The following is a 19,820-nucleotide window of genomic DNA, read 5'->3' as shown; positions in this document are numbered from 1 at the left end:
CTAACCACTAGGCTACCTGCCGCCCCCTCACTCTAACCACTAGGCTACCTGCCACCCCTCCACTCTAACCACTAGGCTACCTGCCGCCCCCTCACTCTAACCACTAGGCTACCTGCCACCCCTCCACTCTAACCACTAGGCTACCTGCCACCCCTCCACTCTAACCACTAGGCTACCTGCCGCCCCCTCACTCTAACCACTAGGCTACCTGCCGCCCCTACACTCTAACCACTAGGCTACCTGCCGCCCCTCCACTCTAACCACTAGGCTACCTGCCGCCCCCTCACTCTAACCACTAGGCTACCTGCCACCCCTACACTCTAACCACTAGGGTACCTGCCGCCCCTACACTCTAACCACTAGGCTACCTGCCACCCCTACACTCTAACCACTAGGCTACCTGCCGCCCCCTCACTCTAACCACTAGGCTACCTGCCACCCCTCCACTCTAACCACTAGGCTACCTGCCACCCCTCCACTCTAACCACTAGGCTACCTGCCGCCCCCTCACTCTAACCACTAGGCTACCTGCCGCCCCTCCACTCTAACCACCAGGCTACCTGCCGCCCCTACACTCTAACCACTAGGCTACCTGCCGCCCCTACACTCTAACCACTAGGCTACCTGCCTCCCCTACACTCTAACCACTAGGCTACCTGCCGCCCCTCCACTCTAACCACTAGGCTACCTGCCACCTCTCCACTCTAACCACTAGGCTACCTGCCACCCCTCCACTCTAACCACTAGGCTACCTGCCTCTAACCACTAGGCTACCTGCCTCCCCTCCACTCTAACCACTAGGCTACCTGCCTCCCCTACACTCTAACCACTAGGCTACCTGCCGCCCCTCCACTCTAACCACTAGGCTACCTGCCGCCCCTCCACTCTAACCACTAGGCTACCTGCCACCCCTCCACTCTAACCACTAGGCTACCTGCCTCTAACCACTAGGCTACCTGCCACCCCTACACTCTAACCACTAGGCTACCTGCCGTCTCTACACTCTAACCACTAGGCTACCTGCCACCCCTCCACTCTAACCACTAGGCTACCTGCCACCCCTCCACTCTAACCACTAGGCTACCTGCCTCTAACCACTAGGCTACCTGCCGCCCCTACACTCTAACCACTAGGCTACCTGCCGCCCTCTCACTCTAACCACTAGGCTACCTGCCACCCCTCCCCTCTAACCACTAGGCTACCTGCCGCCCCTACACTCTAACCACTAGGCTACCTGCCGCCCCCTCACTCTAACCACTAGGCTACCTGCCACCCCTCCACTCTAACCACTAGGCTACCTGCCGCCCCCTCACTCTAACCACTAGGCTACCTGCCACCCCTCCACTCTAACCACTAGGCTACCTGCCACCCCTCCACTCTAACCACTAGGCTACCTGCCGCCCCCTCACTCTAACCACTAGGCTACCTGCCGCCCCTCCACTCTAACCACCAGGCTACCTGCCGCCCCTACACTCTAACCACTAGGCTACCTGCCGCCCCTCCACTCTAACCACTAGGCTACCTGCCACCCCTACACTCTAACCACTAGACTACCTGCCGCCTCTACACTCTAACCACTAGGCTACCTGCCTCTAACCACTAGACTACCTGCCGCCCCTCCACTCTAACCACTAGGCTACCTGCCGCCCCTCCACTCTAACCACCAGGCTACCTGCCGCCCCTACACTCTAACCACTAGGCTACCTGCCGCCCCTCCACTCTAACCACTAACCACTAGCCTACCTGCCACCCCTCCACTCTAACCACTAGGCTACCTGCCGCCCCCTCACTCTAACCACTAGGCTACCTGCCGCCCCCTCACTCTAACCACTAGGCTACCTGCCGTCTCTACACTCTAACCACTAGGCTACCTGCCGTCTCTACACTCTAACCACTAGGCTACCTGCCTCCTCTACACTCTAACCACTAGGCCACCTGCCTCTAAGCACTAGGCTACCTGCCGTCTCTACACTCTAACCACTAGGCTACCTGCCGCCTCTACACTCTAACCACTAGGCTACCTGCCTCCTCTACACTCTAACCACTAGACTACCTGCCACCTCTACACTCTAACCACTAGGCTACCTGCCACCCCTACACTCTAACCACTAGGCTACCTGCCACCCCTACACTCTAACCACTAGACTACCTGCCACCTCTACACTCTAACCACTAGGCTACCTGCCACCTCTACACTCTAACCACTAGGCTACCTGCCACCCCTACACTCTAACCACTAGACTACCTGCCGCCTCTACACTCTAACCACTAGGCTACCTGCCTCTAACCACTAGGCTACCTGCCGTCTCTACACTCTAACCACTAGGCTACCTGCCGCCTCTACACTCTAACCACTAGGCTACCTGCCACCTCTCCACTCTAACCACTAGGCTACCTGCCACCCCTCCACTCTAACCACTAGGCTACCTGCCTCTAACCACTAGGCTACCTGCCTCCCCTCCACTCTAACCACTAGGCTACCTGCCGCCCCTACACTCTAACCACTAGGCTACCTGCCTCCCCTACACTCTAACCACTAGGCTACCTGCCGCCCCTCCACTCTAACCACTAGGCTACCTGCCGCCCCTCCACTCTAACCACTAGGCTACCTGCCACCCCTCCACTCTAACCACTAGGCTACCTGCCTCTAACCACTAGGCTACCTGCCACCCCTACACTCTAACCACTAGGCTACCTGCCGTCTCTACACTCTAACCACTAGGCTACCTGCTGCCCCTACACTCTAACCACTAGGCTACCTGCCACCCCTCCACTCTAACCACTAGGCTACCTGCCACCCCTCCACTCTAACCACTAGGCTACCTGCCTCTAACCACTAGGCTACCTGCCGTCTCTACACTCTAACCACTAGGCTACCTGCCGCCCCTACACTCTAACCACTAGGCTACCTGCCCCCCCTACACTCTAACCACTAGGCTACCTGCCACCCCTCCCCTCTAACCACTAGGCTACCTGCCGCCCCTACACTCTAACCACTAGGCTACCTGCCGCCCCCTCACTCTAACCACTAGGCTACCTGCCACCCCTCCACTCTAACCACTAGGCTACCTGCCGCCCCCTCACTCTAACCACTAGGCTACCTGCCACCCCTCCACTCTAACCACTAGGCTACCTGCCACCCCTCCACTCTAACCACTAGGCTACCTGCCGCCCCCTCACTCTAACCACTAGGCTACCTGCCGCCCCTCCACTCTAATCACCAGGCTACCTGCCGCCCCTACACTCTAACCACTAGGCTACCTGCCGCCCCTCCACTCTAACCACTAGGCTACCTGCCACCCCTACACTCTAACCACTAGACTACCTGCCGCCTCTACACTCTAACCACTAGACTACCTGCCGCCCCTCCACTCTAACCACTAGGCTACCTGCCGCCCCTCCACTCTAACCACCAGGCTACCTGCCGCCCCTACACTCTAACCACTAGGCTACCTGCCGCCCCTCCACTCTAACCACTAACCACTAGCCTACCTGCCACCCCTCCACTCTAACCACTAGGCTACCTGCCGCCCCCTCACTCTAACCACTAGGCTACCTGCCGCCCCCTCACTCTAACCACTAGGCTACCTGCCGTCTCTACACTCTAACCACTAGGCTACCTGCCGTCTCTACACTCTAACCACTAGGCTACCTGCCTCCTCTACACTCTAACCACTAGGCCACCTGCCTCTAACCACTAGGCTACCTGCCGTCTCTACACTCTAACCACTAGGCTACCTGCCGCCTCTACACTCTAACCACTAGGCTACCTGCCTCCTCTACACTCTAACCACTAGACTACCTGCCACCTCTACACTCTAACCACTAGGCTACCTGCCACCCCTACACTCTAACCACTAGACTACCTGCCACCTCTACACTCTAACCACTAGGCTACCTGCCACCTCTACACTCTAACCACTAGGCTACCTGCCACCCCTACACTCTAACCACTAGACTACCTGCCGCCTCTACACTCTAACCACTAGGCTACCTGCCTCTAACCACTAGGCTACCTGCCGTCTCTACACTCTAACCAATAGGCTACCTGCCGCCTCTACACTCTAACCACTAGGCTACCTGCCGCCCCTACACTCTAACCACTAGACTACCTGCCACCTCTACACTCTAACCACTAGACTACCTGCCGCCTCTACACTCTAACCACTAGGCTACCTGCCTCTAACCACTAGGCTACCTGCCGTCTCTACACTCTAACCACTAGGCTACCTGCCGCCCCATATACTTTAAAGTCAATAGCTTCTTGTATCCGATAGAAACACACTGTCAATGTGAAGAGATTCTGTGTCGTTAAACATTATATACTGTCAGTCTATCAACTTATGTCCTCTCAAATGGGGTTATTATACACTGAACAAAAATATAAACGCAACATGTAAAGTGTTGGTCCCATGTTTAATGAGCTGAAATAAAAGATCCCAGAAATGTTCGACACGCACAAAAAGCTTATTTCTCTCAAGATTTTGTGCACAAATTTGTTTCCATCCCTGTTAGTGAGCATTTCTCCTTTGTCAAGATAATCCATTCACCTGACAGGTGTGGCGTATCAACAAGCTGATTAAACAGCAGCATCATTACACAGGTGCGCCTTGTGCTGGTGACAATAAAAGGCTACTCTAAAATGTGCAGTTTTGTCACACAACGCCACAGATGTCGCACCAAAGCTGTTGCCAGATAATTAAATGTTCATCTCTCTACCATAAGCCGTCTCCAACGTCATTTTAGAGAATTTGGTAGTACGTCCAACCGGCCTCACAACCGCAGACCCACAGGTATGGCGTCATATGGGTGAGCGATTTGTTGATGTCAACGTTGTGAACAGAGTGCCCCTTGGTGGGGTTATGGTATGTTACAGACAATGAACACAATTGCATTTCATTTATGGTAATTTGAGGCGAGATCCTGAGGCCCGTTGTCATGTCGCCATAACCTCATATTTCAGTATGATAATGCACAGCCCCATGTCGCAAGGGTCTGTACACAATTCCTGGAAGCTGAAAATGTCCCAGTTCTTCCATGGCCTGCATACTCACCAGATATGTCACCCATTGAGCATGTTTGGGATGCTCTGGATCGACGTGTACGACAGTGTGTTCCAGTTCCCACCAATATCCAGCAACTTCACACAGCCATTGAAGAGGAGTGGGACAACATTCCACAGGCCCCGATCAGCAGCCTGATCAACTCTATGTGAAGGAGATGTGTCGCGTTGCATGAGGCAAATAGTGGTCAGATACTGACTGGTTTTCTGATCCACTCCCTTACTTTCTGTTTAAGGTATCTGACCAACAGATGCTTATCTGTATTCCCAGTCATGTGAAATCCATAGATTAGGGCCTAATGAATTTATTTAAATTGTCTGATTTTCCTTACACTAACTGTAAATCAGTAAAATATTTGATAGTTGACAATACAAAATACAGATTTTAAAAACCACATTGTGGACCACTCAAAGATTAATGAGACACTAAAAGCAGTCCTAGACAAACATGGTACAGTATTTTATTTGGAGTCCTCTATAACACATGACATCATTATCATGTAATATTTGATGTGGAACTTGTCCAACAGAAAGCCACTCCAGCGGGGTGTGAGAACACCATGTCAGGGTTCAGGAACGGTAGGAGGCGGTGGGGTCAGACGTCAGTGAAGGCAGCAGACACCTGGGACGAGGTGGATGACTCTGACCTGGGTATCTCCTTCTCCAAGAAACCCAGCATCGTATCTCTCAGGGACAAACACCAGGACAACGACAACTACCGGTAGGTCCTTCTGCTTCTTCCTCTCGTCATGCCTGGCTAGTGACTAGGTCCTTCTGCTCCTTCCCCTCGTCATGCCTGGCTAGTGACTAGGTCCTTCTGCTCCTTCCCCTCGTCATGTCTGGCTAGGGACTAGGTCCTTCTGCTCCTTCCCCTCGTCATGCCTGGCTAGTGACTAGGTCCTTCTGCTCCTTCCCCTCGTCATGCCTGGCTAGGGACTAGGTCCTTCTGCTCCTTCCCCTCGTCATGCCTGGCTAGTGACTAGGTCCTTCTGCTTCTTCCCCTCGTCATGCCTGGCTAGGGACTAGGTCCTTCTGCTCCTTCCCCTCGTCATGCCTGGCTAGTGACTAGGTCCTTCTGCTCCTTCCCCTCGTCATGCCTGGCTAGTGACTAGGTCCTTCTGCTTCTTCCCCTCGTCATGTCTGGCTAGGGACTAGGTCCTTCTGCTCCTTCCCCTCGTCATGTCTGGCTAGGGACTAGGTCCTTCTGCTCCTTCCCCTCGTCATGCCTGGCTAGTGACTAGGTCCTTCTGCTTCTTCCCCTCGTCATGTCTGGCTAGGGACTAGGTCCTTCTGCTCCTTCCCCTCGTCATGTCTGGCTAGGGACTAGGTCCTTCTGCTCCTTCCCCTCGTCATGCCTGGCTAGGGACTAGGTCCTTCTGCTCCTTCCCCTCGTCATGCCTGGCTAGGGACTAGGTCCTTCTGCTCCTTCCCCTCGTCATGCCTGGCTAGTGACTAGGTCCTTCTGCTCCTTCCCCTCGTCATGTCTGGCTAGGGACTAGGTCCTTCTGCTCCTTCCCCTCGTCATGCCTGGCTAGGGACTAGGTCCTTCTGCTTCTTCCCCTCGTCATGCCTGGCTATTGACTAGGTCCTTCTGCTCCTTCCCCTCGTCATGCCTGGCTAGGGACTAGGTCCTTCTGCTCCTTCCCCTCGTCATGCCTGGCTAGGGACTAGGTCCTTCTGCTCCTTCCCCTCGTCATGCCTGGCTAGGGACTAGGTCCTTCTGCTTCTTCCCCTCCTCATGCCTGGCTAGTGACTAGGTCCTTCTGCTCCTTCCCCTCGTCATGCCTGGCTAGGGACTAGGTCCTTCTGCTCCTTCCCCTCGTCATGCCTGGCTAGGGACTAGGTCCTTCTGCTCCTTCCCCTCGTCATGCCTGGCTAGGGACTAGGTCCTTCTGCTCCTTCCCCTCGTCATGCCTGGCTAGTGACTAGGTCCTTCTGCTCCTTCCCCTCGTCATGCCTGGCTAGTGACTAGGTCCTTCTGCTCCTTCCCCTCGTCATGCCTGGCTAGGGACTAGGTCCTTCTGCTCCTTCCCCTCGTCATGTCTGGCTAGGGACTAGGTCCTTCTGCTCCTTCCCCTCGTCATGCCTGGCTAGGGACTAGGTCCTTCTGCTCCTTCCCCTCGTCATGCCTGGCTAGGGACTAGGTCCTTCTGCTCCTTCCCCTCGTCATGCCTGGCTAGGGACTAGGTTCTTCTGCTCCTTCCCCTCGTCATGCCTGGCTAGTGACTCGGTCCTTCTGCTCCTTCCCCTCGTCATGCCTGGCTAGGGACTAGGTCCTTCTGCTCCTTCCCCTCGTCATGTCTGGCTAGGGACTAGGTCCTTCTGCTTCTTCCCCTCGTCATGCCTGGCTAGTGACTAGGTCCTTCTGCTTCTTCCCCTCGTCATGCCTGGCTAGGGACTAGGTCCTTCTGCTCCTTCCCCTCGTCATGCCTGGCTAGTGACTAGGTCCTTCTGCTTCTTCCCCACGTCATGCCTGGCTAGGGACTAGGTCCTTCTGCTCCTTCCCCTCGTCATGCCTGGCTAGGGACTAGGTCCTTCTGCTCCTTCCCCTCGTCATGCCTGGCTAGTGACTAGGTCCTTCTGCTTCTTCCCCTCGTCATGTCTGGCTAGGGACTAGGTCCTTCTGCTCCTTCCCCTCGTCATGCCTGGCTAGTGACTAGGTCCTTCTGCTTCTTCCCCTCGTCATGTCTGGCTAGGGACTAGGTCCTTCTGCTTCTTCCCCTCGTCATGCCTGGCTAGGGACTAGGTCCTTCTGCTCCTTCCCCTCGTCATGCCTGGCTAGGGACTAGGTCCTTCTGCTCCTTCCCCTCGTCATGCCTGGCTAGGGACTAGGTCCTTCTGCTCCTTCCCCTCGTCATGCCTGGCTAGTGTCTAGGTCCTTCTGCTCCTTCCCCTCGTCATGCCTGGCTAGTGACTAGGTCCTTCTGCTCCTTCCCCTCGTCATGTCTGGCTAGGGACTAGGTCCTTCTGCTCCTTCCCCTCGTCATGCCTGGCTAGGGACTAGGTCCTTCTGCTTCTTCCCCTCGTCATGCCTGGCTAGGGACTAGGTCCTTCTGCTCCTTCCCCTCGTCATGCCTGGCTAGGGACTAGATCCTTCTGCTTCTTCCCCTCGTCATGCCTGGCTAGGGACTAGGTCCTTCTGCTCCTTCCCCTCGTCATGCCTGGCTAGGGACTAGGTCCTTCTGCTCCTTCCCCTCGTCATGTCTGGCTAGGGACTAGGTCCTTCTGCTCCTTCCCCTCGTCATGTCTGGCTAGGGACTAGGTCCTTCTGCTCCTTCCCCTCGTCATGCCTGGCTAGGGACTAGGTCCTTCTGCTCCTTCCCCTCGTCATGCCTGGCTAGGGACTAGGTCCTTCTGCTCCTTCCCCTCGTCATGCCTGGCTAGTGACTAGGTCCTTCTGCTCCTTCCCCTCGTCATGTCTGGCTAGTGACTAGGTCCTTCTGCTCCTTCCCCTCGTCATGCCTGGCTAGGGACTAGGTCCTTCTGCTTCTTCCCCTCGTCATGCCTGGCTATTGACTAGGTCCTTCTGCTCCTTCCCCTCATCATGCCTGGCTAGGGACTAGGTCCTTCTGCTCCTTCCCCTCGTCATGCCTGGCTAGGGACTAGGTCCTTCTGCTCCTTCCCCTCGTCATGCCTGGCTAGGGACTAGGTCCTTCTGCTTCTTCCCCTCCTCATGCCTGGCTAGTGACTAGGTCCTTCTGCTCCTTCCCCTCGTCATGCCTGGCTAGGGACTAGGTCCTTCTGCTCCTTCCCCTCGTCATGCCTGGCTAGGGACTAGGTCCTTCTGCTCCTTCCCCTCTTCATGCCTGGCTAGGGACTAGGTCCTTCTGCTCCTTCCCCTCGTCATGCCTGGCTAGTGACTAGGTCCTTCTGCTCCTTCCCCTCGTCATGCCTGGCTAGTGACTAGGTCCTTCTGCTCCTTCCCCTCGTCATGCCTGGCTAGGGACTAGGTCCTTCTGCTCCTTCCCCTCGTCATGTCTGGCTAGGGACTAGGTCCTTCTGCTCCTTCCCCTCGTCATGCCTGGCTAGGGACTAGGTCCTTCTGCTCCTTCCCCTCGTCATGCCTGGCTAGGGACTAGGTCCTTCTGCTCCTTCCCCTCGTCATGCCTGGCTAGGGACTAGGTTCTTCTGCTCCTTCCCCTCGTCATGCCTGGCTAGTGACTAGGTCCTTCTGCTCCTTCCCCTCGTCATGCCTGGCTAGGGACTAGGTCCTTCTGCTCCTTCCCCTCGTCATGTCTGGCTAGGGACTAGGTCCTTCTGCTTCTTCCCCTCGTCATGCCTGGCTAGTGACTAGGTCCTTCTGCTTCTTCCCCTCGTCATGCCTGGCTAGGGACTAGGTCCTTCTGCTCCTTCCCCTCGTCATGCCTGGCTAGTGACTAGGTCCTTCTGCTTCTTCCCCTCGTCATGCCTGGCTAGTGACTAGGTCCTTCTGCTTCTTCCCCTCGTCATGCCTGGCTAGGGACTAGGTCCTTCTGCTCCTTCCCCTCGTCATGCCTGGCTAGGGACTAGGTCCTTCTGCTCCTTCCCCTCGTCATGCCTGGCTAGGGACTAGGTCCTTCTGCTTCTTCCCCTCGTCATGTCTGGCTAGGGACTAGGTCCTTCTGCTCCTTCCCCTCGTCATGCCTGGCTAGGGACTAGGTTCTTCTGCTCCTTCCCCTCGTCATGCCTGGCTAGTGACTAGGTCCTTCTGCTCCTTCCCCTCGTCATGCCTGGCTAGGGACTAGGTCCTTCTGCTCCTTCCCCTCGTCATGTCTGGCTAGTGACTAGGTCCTTCTGCTCCTTCCCCTCGTCATGCCTGGCTAGGGACTAGGTCCTTCTGCTTCTTCCCCTCGTCATGCCTGGCTAGGGACTAGGTCCTTCTGCTCCTTCCCCTCGTCATGCCTGGCTAGGGACTAGGTCCTTCTGCTTCTTCCCCTCGTCATGCCTGGCTAGGGACTAGGTCCTTCTGCTTCTTCCCCTCGTCATGCCTGGCTAGGGACTAGGTCCTTCTGCTTCTTCCTCTCGTCATGTCTGGCTAGTGACTAGGTCCTTCTGCTCCTTCCCCTCGTCATGCCTGGCTAGGGACTAGGTCCTTCTGCTTCTTCCTCTCGTCATGTCTGGCTAGGGACTAGGTCCTTCTGCTTCTTCCTCTCGTCATGCCTGGCTAGGGACTAGGTCCTTCTGCTCCTTCCCCTCGTCATGCCTGGCTAGTGACTAGGTCCTTCTGCTCCTTCCCCTCGTCATGCCTGGCTAGTGACTAGGTCCTTCTGCTCCTTCCCCTCGTCATGCCTGGCTAGGGACTAGGTCCTTCTGCTCCTTCCCCTCGTCATGTCTGGCTAGGGACTAGGTCCTTCTGCTCCTTCCCCTCGTCATGCCTGGCTAGGGACTAGGTCCTTCTGCTCCTTCCCCTCGTCATGCCTGGCTAGGGACTAGGTCCTTCTGCTCCTTCCCCTCGTCATGCCTGGCTAGGGACTAGGTTCTTCTGCTCCTTCCCCTCGTCATGCCTGGCTAGTGACTAGGTCCTTCTGCTCCTTCCCCTCGTCATGCCTGGCTAGGGACTAGGTCCTTCTGCTCCTTCCCCTCGTCATGTCTGGCTAGGGACTAGGTCCTTCTGCTTCTTCCCCTCGTCATGCCTGGCTAGTGACTAGGTCCTTCTGCTTCTTCCCCTCGTCATGCCTGGCTAGGGACTAGGTCCTTCTGCTCCTTCCCCTCGTCATGCCTGGCTAGTGACTAGGTCCTTCTGCTTCTTCCCCTCGTCATGCCTGGCTAGTGACTAGGTCCTTCTGCTTCTTCCCCTCGTCATGCCTGGCTAGGGACTAGGTCCTTCTGCTCCTTCCCCTCGTCATGCCTGGCTAGGGACTAGGTCCTTCTGCTCCTTCCCCTCGTCATGCCTGGCTAGGGACTAGGTCCTTCTGCTTCTTCCCCTCGTCATGTCTGGCTAGGGACTAGGTCCTTCTGCTCCTTCCCCTCGTCATGCCTGGCTAGGGACTAGGTTCTTCTGCTCCTTCCCCTCGTCATGCCTGGCTAGTGACTAGGTCCTTCTGCTCCTTCCCCTCGTCATGCCTGGCTAGGGACTAGGTCCTTCTGCTCCTTCCCCTCGTCATGTCTGGCTAGTGACTAGGTCCTTCTGCTCCTTCCCCTCGTCATGCCTGGCTAGGGACTAGGTCCTTCTGCTTCTTCCCCTCGTCATGCCTGGCTAGGGACTAGGTCCTTCTGCTCCTTCCCCTCGTCATGCCTGGCTAGGGACTAGGTCCTTCTGCTTCTTCCCCTCGTCATGCCTGGCTAGGGACTAGGTCCTTCTGCTTCTTCCCCTCGTCATGCCTGGCTAGGGACTAGGTCCTTCTGCTTCTTCCTCTCGTCATGTCTGGCTAGTGACTAGGTCCTTCTGCTCCTTCCCCTCGTCATGCCTGGCTAGGGACTAGGTCCTTCTGCTTCTTCCTCTCGTCATGTCTGGCTAGGGACTAGGTCCTTCTGCTTCTTCCTCTCGTCATGCCTGGCTAGGGACTAGGTCCTTCTGCTCCTTCCCCTCGTCATGCCTGGCTAGGGACTAGGTCCTTCTGCTTCTTCCTCTCGTCATGTCTGGCTAGTGACTAGGTCCTTCTGCTCCTTCCCCTCGTCATGTCTGGCTAGTGACTAGGTCCTTCTGCTCCTTCCCCTCGTCATGCCTGGCTAGGGACTAGGTCCTTCTGCTCCTTCCTCTCGTCATGTCTGGCTAGTGACTAGGTCCTTCTGCTCCTTCCCCTCGTCATGCCTGGCTAGTGACTAGGTCCTTCTGCTCCTTCCCCTCGTCATGCCTGGCTAGTGACTAGGTCCTTCTGCTCCTTCCCCTCGTCATGCCTGGCTAGGGACTAGGTCCTTCTGCTCCTTCCCCTCGTCATGCCTGGCTAGGGACTAGGTTCTTCTGCTCCTTCCCCTCGTCATGCCTGGCTAGTGACTAGGTCCTTCTGCTCCTTCCCCTCGTCATGCCTGGCTAGTGACTAGGTCCTTCTGCTCCTTCCCCTCGTCATGTCTGGCTAGGGACTAGGTCCTTCTGCTCCTTCCCCTCGTCATGCCTGGCTAGTGACTAGGTCCTTCTGCTCCTTCCCCTCGTCATGCCTGGCTAGGGACTAGGTCCTTCTGCTCCTTCCCCTCGTCATGCCTGGCTAGTGACTAGGTCCTTCTGCTCCTTCCCCTCGTCATGTCTGGCTAGGGACTAGGTCCTTCTGCTCCTTCCCCTCGTCATGCCTGGCTAGTGACTAGGTCCTTCTGCTCCTTCCCCTCGTCATGTCTGGCTAGGGACTAGGTCCTTCTGCTCCTTCCCCTCGTCATGCCTGGCTAGTGACTAGGTCCTTCTGCTCCTTCCCCTCGTCATGTCTGGCTAGGGACTAGGTCCTTCTGCTCCTTCCCCTCGTCATGCCTGGCTAGTGACTAGGTCCTTCTGCTCCTTCCCCTCGTCATGCCTGGCTAGGGACTAGGTCCTTCTGCTCCTTCCCCTCGTCATGCCTGGCTAGTGACTAGGTCCTTCTGCTCCTTCCCCTCGTCATGCCTGGCTAGGGACTAGGTCCTTCTGCTCCTTCCCCTCGTCATGCCTGGCTAGGGACTAGGTCCTTCTGCTCCTTCCCCTCGTCATGCCTGGCTAGGGACTAGGTCCTTCTGCTCCTTCCCCTCGTCATGCCTGGCTAGTGACTAGGTCCTTCTGCTCCTTCCCCTCGTCATGCCTGGCTAGGGACTAGGTCCTGCTTCTACATAGTCAGGACAAACATAGCTGCAGACGAGACCTTGGTCTCAATAAGATTCCCAGCAACAGAATAGTTAAATATGCTGTTTTTCCTCGTGTGGTTAGGAAAACTCCTAGTTCTTAGACATGATACATTCTTGTCTTAGAAAATTTACCCACTTATACAGTATTTCCACATGCAGTTTTATATTGATTAATGTATTGTTTGATTGTGTGTAGGTTTGCAGAGCCCAAGTCCAACACGTCATCAGTGAAGCAGCACTACATGGACCAGTCCAGATACCTCCCTGGTAAAGTCCTGTTGAACTGATACCTGGACCAGTCCAGATACCTCCCTAGTAAAGTCCTGTTGAACCAGTCCAGATACCTCCCTGGTAAAGTCCTGTTGGACCAGTCCAGATACCTCCCTGGTAAAGTCCTGTTGGACCAGTCCAAATACCTCCCTAGTAAAGTCCTGTTGAACCAGTCCAGATACCTCCCTGGTAAAGTCCTGTTGAACCAGTCCAAATACCTCCCTAGTAAAGTCCTGTTGAACCAGTCCAGATACCTCCCTGGTAAAGTCCTGTTGAACCAGTCCAGATACCTCCCTAGTAAAGTCCTGTTGAACCAGTCCAGATACCTCCCTGGTAAAGTCCTGTTGGACCAGTCCAGATACCTCCCTGGTAAAGTCCTGTTGAACTGATACCTGGACCAGTCCAGATACCTCCCTGGTAAAGTCCTGTTGGACCAGTCCAGATACCTCCCTGGTAAAGTCCTGTTGGACCAGTCCAGATACCTCCCTGGTAAAGTCCTGTTGAACCAGTCCAGATACCTCCCTGGTAAAGTCCTGTTGGACCAGTCCAGATACCTCCCTGGTAAAGTCCTGTTGGACCAGTCCAGATACCTCCCTGGTAAAGTCCTGTTGGACCAGTCCAGATACCTCCCTGGTAAAGTCCTGTTGGACCAGTCCAGATACCTCCCTGGTAAAGTCCTGTTGGACCAGTCCAGATACCTCCCTGGTAAAGTCCTGTTGAACCAGTCCAGATACCTCCCTGGTAAAGTCCTGTTGGACCAGTCCAGATACCTCCCTGGTAAAGTCCTGTTGAACCAGTCCAGATACCTCCCTGGTAAAGTCCTGTTGGACCAGTCCAGATACCTCCCTGGTAAAGTCCTGTTGGACCAGTCCAGATACCTCCCTGGTAAAGTCCTGTTGGACCAGTCCAGATACCTCCCTGGTAAAGTCCTGTTGGACCAGTCCAGATACCTCCCTGGTAAAGTCCTGTTGAACCAGTCCAGATACCTCCCTAGTAAAGTCCTGTTGGACCAGTCCAGATACCTCCCTGGTAAAGTCCTGTTGGACCAGTCCAGATACCTCCCTGGTAAAGTCCTGTTGGACCAGTCCAGATACCTCCCTGGTAAAGTCCTGTTGGACCAGTCCAGATACCTCCCTGGTAAAGTCCTGTTGGACCAGTCCAGATACCTCCCTGGTAAAGTCCTGTTGGACCAGTCCAGATACCTCCCTGGTAAAGTCCTGTTGAACCAGTCCAGATACCTCCCTGGTAAAGTCCTGTTGGACCAGTCCAGATACCTCCCTGGTAAAGTCCTGTTGGACCAGTCCAGATACCTCCCTGGTAAAGTCCTGTTGAACTGATACCTGGACCAGTCCAGATACCTCCCTGGTAAAGTCCTGTTGAACCAGTCCAGATACCTCCCTGGTAAAGTCCTGTTGGACCAGTCCAGATACCTCCCTGGTAAAGTCCTGTTGGACCAGTCCAGATACCTCCCTGGTAAAGTCCTGTTGGACCAGTCCAGATACCTCCCTGGTAAAGTCCTGTTGAACTGATACCTGGACCAGTCCAGATACCTCCCTGGTAAAGTCCTGTTGGACCAGTCCAGATACCTCCCTGGTAAAGTCCTGTTGAACCAGTCCAGAAACCTCCCTGGTAAAGTCCTGTTGAACTGATACCTGGACCAGTCCAGATACCTCCCTGGTAAAGTCCTGTTGGACCAGTCCAGATACCTCCCTGGTAAAGTCCTGTTGGACCAGTCCAGATACCTCCCTGGTAAAGTCCTGTTGAACCAGTCCAGATACCTCCCTGGTAAAGTCCTGTTGAACCAGTCCAGATACCTCCCTGGTAAAGTCCTGTTGGACCAGTCCAGATACCTCCCTGGTAAAGTCCTGTTGAACCAGTCCAGATACCTCCCTGGTAAAGTCCTGTTGGACCAGTCCAGATACCTCCCTGGTAAAGTCCTGTTGGACCAGTCCAGATACCTCCCTGGTAAAGTCCTGTTGGACCAGTCCAGATACCTCCCTGGTAAAGTCCTGTTGGACCAGTCCAGATACCTCCCTGGTAAAGTCCTGTTGGACCAGTCCAGATACCTCCCTGGTAAAGTCCTGTTGGACCAGTCCAGATACCTCCCTGGTAAAGTCCTGTTGGACCAGTCCAGATACCTCCCTGGTAAAGTCCTGTTGGACCAGTCCAGATACCTCCCTGGTAAAGTCCTGTTGGACCAGTCCAGATACCTCCCTGGTAAAGTCCTGTTGAACCAGTCCAGATACCTCCCTGGTAAAGTCCTGTTGGACCAGTCCAGATACCTCCCTGGTAAAGTCCTGTTGGACCAGTCCAGATACCTCCCTGGTAAAGTCCTGTTGAACTGATACCTGGACCAGTCCAGATACCTCCCTGGTAAAGTCCTGTTGAACCAGTCCATATACCTCCCTGGTAAAGTCCTGTTGGACCAGTCCAGATACCTCCCTGGTAAAGTCCTGTTGAACCAGTCCAGATACCTCCCTGGTAAAGTCCTGTTGAACTGATACCTGGACCAGTCCAGATACCTCCCTGGTAAAGTCCTGTTGGACCAGACCAGATACCTCCCTGGTAAAGTCCTGTTGGACCAGTCCAGATACCTCCCTGGTAAAGTCCTGTTGGACCAGTCCATATACCTCCCTGGTAAAGTCCTGTTGGACCAGTCCATATACCTCCCTGGTAAAGTCCTGTTGGACCAGTCCAGATACCTCCCTGGTAAAGTCCTGTTGGACCAGTCCAGATACCTCCCTGGTAAAGTCCTGTTGGACCAGTCCAGATACCTCCCTGGCAAAGTCCTGTTGGACCAGTCCAGATACCTCCCTGGTAAAGTCCTGTTGGACCAGTCCAGATACCTCCCTGGTAAAGTCCTGTTGGACCAGTCCATATACCTCCCTGGTAAAGTCCTGTTGGACCAGTCCATATACCTCCCTGGTAAAGTCCTGTTGGACCAGTCCAGATACCTCCCTGGTAAAGTCCTGTTGGACCAGTCCAGATACCTCCCTGGTAAAGTCCTGTTGGACCAGTCCAGATACCTCCCTGGCAAAGTCCTGTTGGACCAGTCCAGATACCTCCCTGGTAAAGTCCTGTTGGACCAGTCCAGATACCTCCCTGGTAAAGTCCTGTTGGACCAGTCCAGATACCTCCCTGGTAAAGTCCTGTTGAACCAGTCCAGATACCTCCCTGGTAAAGTCCTGTTGGACCAGTCCAGATACCTCCCTGGTAAAGTCCTGTTGAACCAGTCCAGATACCTCCCTGGTAAAGTCCTGTTGAACTGATACCTGGACCAGTCCAGATACCTCCCTGATAAAGTTCTGTTGGACCAGTCCAGATACCTCCCTGGTAAAGTCCTGTTGGACCAGTCCAGATACCTCCCTGGTAAAGTCCTGTTGAACCAGTCCAGATACCTCCCTGGTAAAGTCCTGTTGGACCAGTCCAGATACCTCCCTGGTAAAGTCCTGTTGGACCAGTCCAGATACCTCCCTGGTAAAGTCCTGTTGGACCAGTCCAGATACCTCCCTGGTAAAGTCCTGTTGGACCAGTCCAAATACCTCCCTAGTAAAGTCCTGTTGAACCAGTCCAGATACCTCCCTGGTAAAGTCCTGTTGAACTGATACCTGGACCAGTCCAGATACCTCCCTGGTAAAGTCCTGTTGGACCAGTCCAGATACCTCCCTGGTAAAGTCCTGTTGGACCAGTCCAGATACCTCCCTGGTAAAGTCCTGTTGAACCAGTCCAGATACCTCCCTGGTAAAGTCCTGTTGGACCAGTCCAGATACCTCCCTGGTAAAGTCCTGTTGGACCAGTCCAGATACCTCCCTGGTAAAGTCCTGTTGAACCAGTCCAGATACCTCCCTGGTAAAGTCCTGTTGGACCAGTCCAGATACCTCCCTGGTAAAGTCCTGTTGGACCAGTCCAGATACCTCCCTGGTAAAGTCCTGTTGAACCAGTCCAGATACCTCCCTGGTAAAGTAATGTTGGACCAGTCCAGATACCTCCCTGGTAAAGTCCTGTTGAACCAGTCCAGATACCTCCCTGGTAAAGTCCTGTTGGACCAGTCCAGATACCTCCCTGTAAAGTCCTGTTGAACCAGTCCAGATACCTCCCTGGTAAAGTCCTGTTGAACCAGTCCAGATACCTCCCTGGTAAAGTCCTGTTGAACCAGTCCAGATACCTCCCTGGTAAAGTCCTGTTGGACCAGTCCAGATACCTCCCTGGTAAAGTCCTGTTGGACCAGTCCAGATACCTCCCTGGTAAAGTCCTGTTGAACTGATACCTGGACCAGTCCAGATACCTCCCTGGTAAAGTCCTGTTGAACCAGTCCAGATACCTCCCTGGTAAAGTCCTGTTTTACCAGTCCAGATACCTCCCTGGTAAAGTCCTGTTGGACCAGTCCAGATACCTCCCTGGTAAAGTCCTGTTGAACTGATACCTGGACCAGTCCAGATACCTCCCTGGTAAAGTCCTGTTGGACCAGTCCAGATACCTCCCTGGTAAAGTCCTGTTGAACCAGTCCAGATACCTCCCTGGTAAAGTCCTGTTGAACTGATACCTGGACCAGTCCAGATACCTCCCTGGTAAAGTCCTGTTGGACCAGTCCAGATACCTCCCTGGTAAAGTCCTGTTGGACCAGTCCAGATACCTCCCTGGTAAAGTCCTGTTGAACCAGTCCAGATACCTCCCTGGTAAAGTCCTGTTGGACCAGTCCAGATACCTCCCTGGTAAAGTCCTGTTGAACCAGTTCAGATACCTCCCTGGTAAAGTCCTGTTGGACCAGTCCAGATACCTCCCTGGTAAAGTCCTGTTGGACCAGTCCAGATACCTCCCTGGTAAAGTCCTGTTGGACCAGTCCAGATACCTCCCTGGTAAAGTCCTGTTGGACCAGTCCAGATACCTCCCTGGTAAAGTCCTGTTGAACTGATACCTGGACCAGTCCAGATACCTCCCTGGTAAAGTCCTGTTGAACCAGTCCAGATACCTCCCTGGTAAAGTCCTGTTGGACCAGTCCAGATACCTCCCTGGTAAAGTCCTGTTGAACCAGTCCAGATACCTCCCTGGTAAAGTCCTGTTGAACTGATACCTGGACCAGTCCAGATACCTCCCTGGTAAAGTCCTGTTGGACCAGACCAGATACCTCCCTGGTAAAGTCCTGTTGGACCAGTCCAGATACCTCCCTGGTAAAGTCCTGTTGGACCAGTCCAGATACCTCCCTGGTAAAGTCCTGTTGGACCAGTCCAGATACCTCCCTGGTAAAGTCCTGTTGGACCAGTCCAGATACCTCCCTGGTAAAGTCCTGTTGGACCAGTCCAGATACCTCCCTGGTAAAGTCCTGTTGAACTGATACCTGGACCAGTCCAGATACCTCCCTGGTAAAGTCCTGTTGAACCAGTCCAGATACCTCCCTGGTAAAGTCCTGTTGGACCAGTCCAGATACCTCCCTGGTAAAGTCCTGTTGAACCAGTCCAGATACCTCCCTGGTAAAGTCCTGTTGAACTGATACCTGGACCAGTCCAGATACCTCCCTGGTAAAGTCCTGTTGGACCAGACCAGATACCTCCCTGGTAAAGTCCTGTTGGACCAGTCCAGATACCTCCCTGGTAAAGTCATGTTGGACCAGACCAGATACCTCCCTGGTAAAGTCCTGTTGGACCAGTCCAGATACCTCCCTGGTAAAGTCCTGTTGGACCAGTCCAGATACCTCCCTGGTAAAGTCCTGTTGGACCAGTCCATATACCTCCCTAGTAAAGTCCTGTTGGACCAGTCCAGATATCTCCCTGGTAAAGTCCTGTTGGACCAGTCCAGATACCTCCCTGGTAAAGTCCTGTTGGACCAGTCCAGATACCTCCCTGGTAAAGTCCTGTTGGACCAGTCCAGATACCTCCCTGGTAAAGTCCTGTTGGACCAGTCCATATACCTCCCTGGTAAAGTCCTGTTGGACCAGTCCAGATCACTCCCTGGTAAAGTCCTGTTGGACCAGTCCAGATACCTCCCTGGTAAAGTCCTGTTGGACCAGTCCAGATACCTCCCTGGTAAAGTCCTGTTGGACCAGTCCAGATACCTCCCTGGTAAAGTCCTGTTGGACCAGTCCAGATACCTCCCTGGTAAAGTCCTGTTGGACCAGTCCAGATACCTCCCTGGTAAAGTCCTGTTGAACCAGTCCAGATACCTCCCTGGTAAAGTCCTGTTGGACCAGTCCAGATACCTCCCTGGTAAAGTCCTGTTGAACCAGTCCAGATACCTCCCTGGTAAAGTCCTGTTGAACTGATACCTGGACCAGTCCAGATACCTCCCTGGTAAAGTCCTGTTGGACCAGTCCAGATACCTCCCTGGTAAAGTCCTGTTGGACCAGTCCAGATACCTCCCTGGTAAAGTCCTGTTGAACCAGTCCAGATACCTCCCTGGTAAAGTCCTGTTGGACCAGTCCAGATACCTCCCTGGTAAAGTCCTGTTGGACCAGTCCAGATACCTCCCTGGTAAAGTCCTGTTGAACTGATACCTGGACCAGTCCAGATACCTCCCTGGTAAAGTCCTGTTGAACCAGTCCATATACCTCCCTGGTAAAGTCCTGTTGGACCAGTCCAGATACCTCCCTGGTAAAGTCCTGTTGAACCAGTCCAGATACCTCCCTGGTAAAGTCCTGTTGAACTGATACCTGGACCAGTCCAGATACCTCCCTGGTAAAGTCCTGTTGGACCAGACCAGATACCTCCCTGGTAAAGTCCTGTTGGACCAGTCCAGATACCTCCCTGGTAAAGTCCTGTTGGACCAGTCCATATAC

The 19,820-nt window shown here is 54.4% G+C and overlaps 1 pseudogene; it reads left to right on the top strand.

Moving 5' to 3' along the window:
* LOC139560058 (serine/threonine-protein kinase MAK-like) overlaps positions 1-19,820 on the top strand; it is an 83,333-nt pseudogene that overhangs the window by 38,451 nt on the left and 25,062 nt on the right.

The sequence above is a fragment of the Salvelinus alpinus genome, chromosome 30, assembly GCF_045679555.1.
Source record: "Salvelinus alpinus chromosome 30, SLU_Salpinus.1, whole genome shotgun sequence".
NCBI lineage: Eukaryota > Metazoa > Chordata > Actinopteri > Salmoniformes > Salmonidae > Salvelinus > Salvelinus alpinus.
Note: the sequence above shows the minus strand (reverse complement) of the source record. Positions and strands in the feature narration are given on the sequence as shown.